Source organism: Octopus bimaculoides, chromosome 3 (assembly GCF_001194135.2).
Source record: "Octopus bimaculoides isolate UCB-OBI-ISO-001 chromosome 3, ASM119413v2, whole genome shotgun sequence".
NCBI lineage: Eukaryota > Metazoa > Mollusca > Cephalopoda > Octopoda > Octopodidae > Octopus > Octopus bimaculoides.
Window position 1 is genome coordinate 133,137,429 of NC_068983.1, and position 8,224 is coordinate 133,145,652.

General features: G+C 37.8%; 1 protein-coding gene across 6 annotated transcripts in view; it reads left to right on the forward strand.

Annotated features, from left to right (window-relative positions):
- The window catches only part of LOC106871529 (dopamine receptor 2), a 797,114-nt gene that overhangs the window by 462,638 nt on the left and 326,252 nt on the right, over positions 1–8,224 (forward strand). For all 6 annotated transcript variants that reach the window (XR_008263728.1, XM_052966548.1, XM_052966547.1 and 3 more), the window contains one exon: positions 5,240–5,275. The gene's annotated coding sequence lies outside the window, so the exon portion shown is untranslated. The remainder of the gene's footprint in view (positions 1–5,239; positions 5,276–8,224) is intronic.

Sequence of the window (8,224 nt, forward strand, 5' to 3'; positions counted from 1 at the left end):
TAGATAGATAGATAGATAGATAGATAGATAGATATGTATAGTTCGATCAGATACATACATACATACATGCATGCATGCATACATACATACGTACATACATACATACATACATACGCACACACACATACATACATACATACATACATACATACATACATACATACATACATACATACATACATGAAGCACAATTGATCTGATATAATGATTTACGAATAGATAAGAGAAACTGCTCAGTTGTGGAAATTAGCGAGATGTTGTCATAAATCTGAAGATCAGTGGAAAATGGAACACATTTGCTGAACTATTGAGAAATGTGTAGTTACTTTATCCAGATTACAAGCTCAGGTTTATACCTGTAATTATTGGGGCCCTGGGATATGTAACACACTGTCTAAATAGCAATTTGAGATAGTAGGCTTCTCAAACCCAGAAAGTAGAAAGCTAATTCGAAGACTACAGATCCAATCCATCACTGGAACTGTAAAAATCTGTAAAACAATATGTTTATCATTTAAATAAATATGTTTCTAAATAAATATGTTTTTGAGAGCAACGCGACACACGTGATGCCATTCGCCTATTCTCGGTCTCTGTTTGATCCACGACTGCAGTTCGACCAAGAAGACGAGTTGCGGGAAAGCGCACCGCACAAACGGTGCACACCTGTTCACAGTCGTCTATGAAGCGCCGGAGATGTCGCAGTCTCAGCGCATGTCTACGCATCATCATTCACAGCATGCCTAGCCTTCATTTAGCAGATGTTGACAGCAAATGGATCGCCTAACCTTCGGAACCATTGGACGCGATGTCAGTTCTAAGTGCCTCTTCTAATTTCTTAACTAGTTCTCCCTCTATTTTATTTCGGTCTAATGCTAGGGCCTTACTGTACCTAACCGATTCTGCTTTAATTGCTTTTTTTAGGGCATACCACCGTCTGTTGTTGATGATGGCACCCGTCAATACTATCTTAACTATTGGGCTAATCTGGTTCCTGTAAACCTGGCGTGCCGTGAACGACGCGTTCAGCTTCCAGTAACCGGGAACCTGCCTATGCGTCTTATCTAAGTCAAGTGTACAAGTCACAAATTTGTGGTCTGTGTAGCTGACTATATGGAATTGTGGACAACCTACACTATCCTTATCCACTGTCCTACAGAATACTCTAAGTACGAACTGGACGACCCGATGCGGTTGCTCCATGTCCACATTGGCACAGTCGGTACCTGTCAGACAGTTAGAAACATCTGAGCAGATCTTTGAGGCATTTGCATCTCTGTCCACGTAATCTAGATGCATGTCCAGGGTAGCGTTCCAATCCCCCCACTAAAAGTAAAGGTCGAGACGTACCCAGGAAAGCCTCCAGACGTCGAAAGAAATCTGGCCGGCCTGTAAAGGCCGGTGCATAAACTGTTATCAGTCGAAAAGCATACCCATTGCTGCCATTGACATCCAAGTCTCCCAGCCTACTCTCCGAGTCTAGGTAAATTGCTCTTACTTTGAGGTCCAGACTCATCCGAAAAAGCACCGCAGTGCCACCTCCGCCCGTTCTCGGCAGACACAGAGAAAAATAAATATTGAAATGTCCACCGAACATGTGCTGTAATGCCCGCGCGCTGTGGTATCTGGTCTCGCTGATGGCTATGATATGCAAATTTTGTAACTTGATGTCATTTAACAGGTAGCCTTGCTTCCAAGGCGACCCCAAGCCATGTACATTTATACTGCCTATTTTGAGCATGTTCCTGTGGAAATTTATGTTTTACACACGAAAGGAAGACGAAAGAGAAAGAGAGAGGAAGAGAGAGTCACTTAATGTTCGAAAGTTCTTTGTTCTTCATCTCACAGTCTTATCCCAGGAAGTTTTTGCATAGTTTTTTAGACAGGTATTTTTGAAATTTCCCTGCTGCATCAGGGTAGAGAGATTTCGGGGTGCTGTGTGTGTTCTGTGTTATGTGTATGAATTTGATGTGGGCTTTTTTTTAGATATTTTTTGTAATGTTTTCAGGTGTTTGTAATTGAATGTTGACTTCATATTTTGTAAACATTTCTTTGCGGGCAACTAATTCTTCCTTGGAAAAATGCATTATTCTTTTCTGTGGCTTCAATGCCGCGGCAAAATTGTTATCTTATCTGTGTTGGTTGTGGTGGTGATGGCGATGGTGGTGGTAGCAGTGGTGGAAGCAGTGATTATAGTAACAGAAGCATTTGTGCCTTCTAAGGCTTGTGTGCGTTCACGCGGAACGGCTTTGCTTTCAGCTTCTTTTGCCTCTAGCATTGGTAGAGGCCGGAAGTTGGCCTCATGGTTTCGCTTAGCCATATTTGTTTAGAAATATGGCAAGAAAATCAAAGAAAATAGAAATGCAAATAGGTTTGAAACTGCCCCTAGGGGTCAGTTCGTCCCTTGAGAATACACTCAAACGAAAGCTGGGTGCTTTACACACCTTGTGTACACATAATAAAAATCACTCATTTACACAAACACACACATATGTACAAGTATGTTTTCACACGAAGGCGCAGGCACGGATGTGTGGTAAGAAGCTTGTTCCCAGTTCAGTCCCACAGTGTGGCACCTTGGGAGAGTAACATCTACTATAGCCTCAAGCCAACCAAAGCCTTGTGAGTGGATTTGGTAGACGGAAATTGAAAGAAGCCCGTCATGTATCTATATGTATATGTATATATTTATTTGTATCTGTCTATGTATGCATATATGTAGGTATGTATGTATCTCCATTATGGTGGGGGGGGGCGTGTGTGAGTGTGTGTGAGCGTGTGTGTGTGTTTGTTTGTTCTCACCTATTGGTGACCAGTGCTGGTTTGTTTACGTTCCCGTAAGATAGCAGTTCGGCAACTGAGACCAGTAAAATAAGACGGATGAATAATTACATATTTCTGTTTTGTACCTTTTCCGTTCAGATATACGCTTCAAGTTTACAAATTTCGAAAATGACCATAATACCAATAAAGTGTCTACCGGACCATTTGACCTAGAAGTTCTAACAATTGTGTGTTCCGCAAATCACCCTTTAGAAAGGGATATACACGTTGAATATTATAGTTTAAGATATATTATTCTAGAAACCAAAGATATCGTATTTGCGGGGCGTATAACTATAAGATAATTCTCTGGTGTACTAAGACTAAGCAACAACAATTACAGCCAGTAAAGAAAACATGCGACGTATAACAATGGTGTTGAGAAAATAATTGCTATTGTCACATCGAAAGGATAAGGGAGGCGATGTTGCAAATAGATTTGAAAGGGTTGAAAGGTGTCAGTGAATAGAAGAAAAGTAAGTGCTTTTAATAACTTCCCTGAAGTGGCAATCGATTAGATTATTTCTAGGAAATTCCACTATTCAAAACAGCAACTATATATATATATATACGCTAAGGTATATATCAATGTACAGTTATGATGGTATGTTCCACCGAACATGCATAGATCTATCTAACTACTTATCTATCTCTCTGTCAGTCTGTCGGTCTGTCTGTGTATCTATCTTTCTCTTTGTGTATTTATATGTATATTCATTTAATTCTGTATATAATGTATTTATTTTTCTACATGCAAATACACAAACACACATAGGTGTATGTATATACATAGATAATTATTGCCATTCATGAATTTTTTCTTAAATCTCATTAATTCCCCCTTCTGATTTGGTCTTTCTGTCTCACTGTTTCTCTCTCTGCCTGTCCCTCTCTCTCTCTCTCTCTCTCTCTCTCTCTCTCTCTCTCTCTCTCTCTCTCTCTCTCTCTCTCTCTCTCTCTCTCTCTCTCTCTCTATCTCTCTCTCTCTCTCTCTCTCTCATGGTGTAGTCGATATGTGATCTGAAAGTGTTTTCCTTCTTATTTTAGCAAGTGAATAGATTATGTACACAATTTCTCACTGGTTTTTATAGAAATACATGAAATATTTTGTAAATGATGGTGCACAATCAGCATATGCTGAGGATTGTGAATTTTCATCCGGACTTAACGTAAAGATATTGACAAAAGATGGATCATCATCAACAGCATCACCGCCATCATCGTCGACTGTAGATTAGGTTTTAAGAGAGGTTTAGCTACTATATCGAGCAAGTTGAGTGATGTGGAGAAGCTGCCACCGTGACTCACAAAAGGTATATATTACTTATTAGATGAGTCTGGGAGATGGGGCAAGACCCATGGCCCTTGTAAAAGGATGGAGCTTAGTACATGCAGGGAAAACATGAGCAATAAGGACATTCCTGTGACCAGATATTCTTGGGAGGAAAGACTGAGGAAATTGGTCAATGACAGGTTGGGGTTGGGTATTCAAAGTGACAATTATAAGAGATGTAGAGACAGATGTCCGCTAAAGTGAAGGAGGCATGATACTAGCAAGCTCTGAGTATCAGACTCCGTTGTAGTGACGAAAGAGAAGTTTGAGAAAGGAGACAGGAGACAGCATGTCCGTGGGCAAGAGACTTCAGTGTGCCAAATAGAGGTTCCATATCATTTATTCTGCACAGCAGCATTATTACCAGTTATTTGGGGGGAAGTATTCCATTGCAGGCCTCGTTTGGGTCTTGTGGTTTACTGAAGTAGTTAATGAAATCAGATAAACACTTTTAAAACTTTATACAAGAACTGAGGTAACACGGATGAATATTTTGAGAACTATATATTCACCACATAACATTGATAGAGAACGTACTTGATATATAATACAGACTTATGTGTAAGTGTGAATTTAACCAGATCTACTCAATATTATGTACAATAAATGGATAGAAAAAATGTGAAATCCCAAATGAAACCTGTATATTTATTGATGTATTTCATAGATGAGAAAAACTACGAAGTGTCAAACAATTGCATTTCAGCTCACATTTATTTAAAAAAATTTTCTCGATTCCATTACAGTAGAGCATCCAGAACTTTTAAACAAAAATGTCAAAAACTTTCCACAGATATATATATATATGCGTGCGTGTGTGTGTGTGTGTGTGTGTGTGTATGTATGTATGTAGGTGTGAGTGTGTGTGTGTACACACACACACACACACACACACACACACATATATATATATATATATATATATATATATATATTACAAACATATTTAATGTAGATATACGTATATGTATATATGTCCACACACGTATTTATGTAAGTATGTATGTATGTATGTATGCATTATAGCTATATTTGTCTGCAATAAAAGAAAAATATTTATATTTTGCATTTCTGATTTTTCAGGTGAATACAAGAAATATAAAAAATAGGTGTGAAAAGGTAATGTGATTTTATTTTACTTGCTTAATCGCATGTTGTATTATTTTCTCCTCATATTTTGTGTTTTTCATTTGTCATCTTATTTCCGTTCCGTACAATATGAAATTCCTCTGATGTGTCAATCAGTGAACACACACAGACACACAGACACACATACACACATACACACACTTTATACCATGATATATATATATATATATGTATGTATGTATGTATATATGTATTTATCTATACACGCACACACATATGCATACATATGTATATATGTTCATGCATATGTTCTTGCGTGACTCAGTATTGCTGTATATTTATGCACATGCGTTATAAGATGGGTCGTGTAATTCGAAATAATATGTGAAGTAGAAAATGGTAATAATGCCAACAATGTAAATACAAACTACCAATAAAACGTTTCAAGTTTTGTTTTATATGAACAACTGTGCATTCACAACATTGAATCTGAAATAACAGAAAGGATTATGTGTTTCTGTGGAACGTTTACCTCAGTGTGCATTTGATTAAATTAATGTTTCATAGACTTAGAATGAACAGGTATACTTTTATGACATATAGTTTAAATAATTTCAATACGAAATATCTCCAAATATATTTTATAGTATAGAAATTTTAGTTTTTCTGATAGCTAAAATATTTTCATGTCTTCAACAAAAAATAGTAAACGTGTTTTTCTATTGTAATCTTACATACTTATTTCATTGTTTCATTGCCTATCTACCTGTCCCTACATTAACACATTAACTGAGCCATCCTTTCCAGAATTTCATCCCCGTGAAACTATGCATTTCTATGCATAGGGATCGGCGTATGGCAAAAATGCAGGCGTGACTGCGTGATAAGAAGTTTTCTTCGCAACGACATGGTTCCGTGTTCAGTAACACTGCGTGGCACCTTGGCCAAGTGTTTCGACTATTGTCTCGAATCGACCTAAGACCTGTGCGAGGATACGATAGACGGAAAGAATCCCTTCCTATTTATAAATGTGTGTGTGCGTTCGTGTGTGCGTGTGTGTGTGTGTGGGTGTGTGTGTGCATGTCTGTGTGTCCTTGTGTATGTGATTGTCTCCCACCACCGCTTGACAACCTGTGATGATGTGTTTACATCCCCGTAAGTTAACGGTTCGGCAAATAAGTCCGATAGAACAAGTGACAGAACCTAAAATATGTACTGGAGTTGATTCATTCGACAACAAATTATTTTACGCAGTGCCTCAGGATGGCCACTGTCAAATGATTGTAACAAGCTGTAGAAGCGGAACCATAACATTCGACTCGAGTCATATATAACGAACTATTCCAAATCGCTGTCAGAGTCGCCGCATAAATGAAATCAAGAACGGCTAGTTAGTACTGTGACGTTCTGTCATCCTGTCTGTCTCCTCTGTATACATATCTGTCCTCCAAACTAAATGGCCAAATTACTACCCTAACCGCATTTATGTTGAAATTTTCCTACCAATTTCTTAATATTTTTGAAATGCTTTCACTAAAGAAGTTTTGCGTAGTGGACGCATTTCTTATTATATATTTCCAAAATCTGAAATATGCGTTATAAATATGCAATAATTTTGCGACATCACAGCCGAGAACAGAATAACTGAAAGTTTGACTTACGGGAATTGAACGCTAGTATCTTAGTTAGTGGGTAAACATACTACCAAATACACCAAACTTTGTGTGCATCAGTTTACATATAATACAATAAACATAGAATTGAATGAGACATCTGTTTTTGCAGCAAGTCAATAATTGTTCACATTAACGTCTTTTTCTGAATTTACGCCGTATAATCAAATATTGACTTCAGTCTACTGTCTACCGTAAGAGTGAAACTTTTACGTACGTAACCTTCGGTTTTCGCTGTAAACAAATCGAATATATTTGGCAGATGTTCATGAAATGCCTATCGGGAGATTTCATTGCGTTTACTTCACCGTTATATTAGTAATACTACACTTTTCTCTTTTGGCCTTCAGTCTAATTACATACTGAACGTCTCTTTATTTGAGGAGTGGTGGTTTCGACATGTTTACATTTAATGTGAATGTTTAAAGTGATACAGATGACCGTAAGGCCCATAATGGATATATTGTCAAAATTGGTCAACTATTTCACATAACTTCCTTGGCATTACTAAGTATAACTAGTTCAAACCTTTTAGGCTATGTTCCCCACGCATTCCATCTAGATCATGCCACTTAATGAACGCTGCTCAATACTTTTGCTTACTAATACACATTGTCAGACCCCTAAGAAAAAAATTATAGGTACTTTCATTTCTTATCTCTGAGAATGCTTCAATTCATTCTATTTTTGTTTTCTATTTTTTTTTTTTTTTTTCCACCGTTAAATCACACAGTTTTGCTTTCCGTTCACGATATAACATATTTTAATTTGAGACATTAAAGGAAACTCTACAAAGTCATACAGCATTCAATGAATAATAAAATATCTTCCAAATTACATTTTATTATCTGAATCATGAAAGTAAAATTCGGATACAACAGGTTGGATACGCAGAAAAAAGTAATTGTTGCATGGGGGAAAATTTAAGATAAACATCATCGTCATCACCACTGCCGCCGTCATTACCAACAACACCAACATCACTGCCATCACTGCCAACACTACCACCATCACATTTCTGTTGCACACACACATACACACAGTCATACACGCATATATATTTTTTTCTTTTTTTTTGGCACTCCGGCGCTTACGACGTCGAGGGATCCTTTGCGTCACATGAGCTCAAATCTCCTTCCATCTTCATCTAATCGTCCTCCTCTCTCCTCTCTTCCTCTCACACTTTCTTCCTTCCACCTTCTCCCTTCTTCGTCACCTCCCCCTACTTACACTACCCCTACACATTCCAGCCCTACCATCCCTATACATCCTATACCACCCCATCACTTCCTTTACACCACACTCC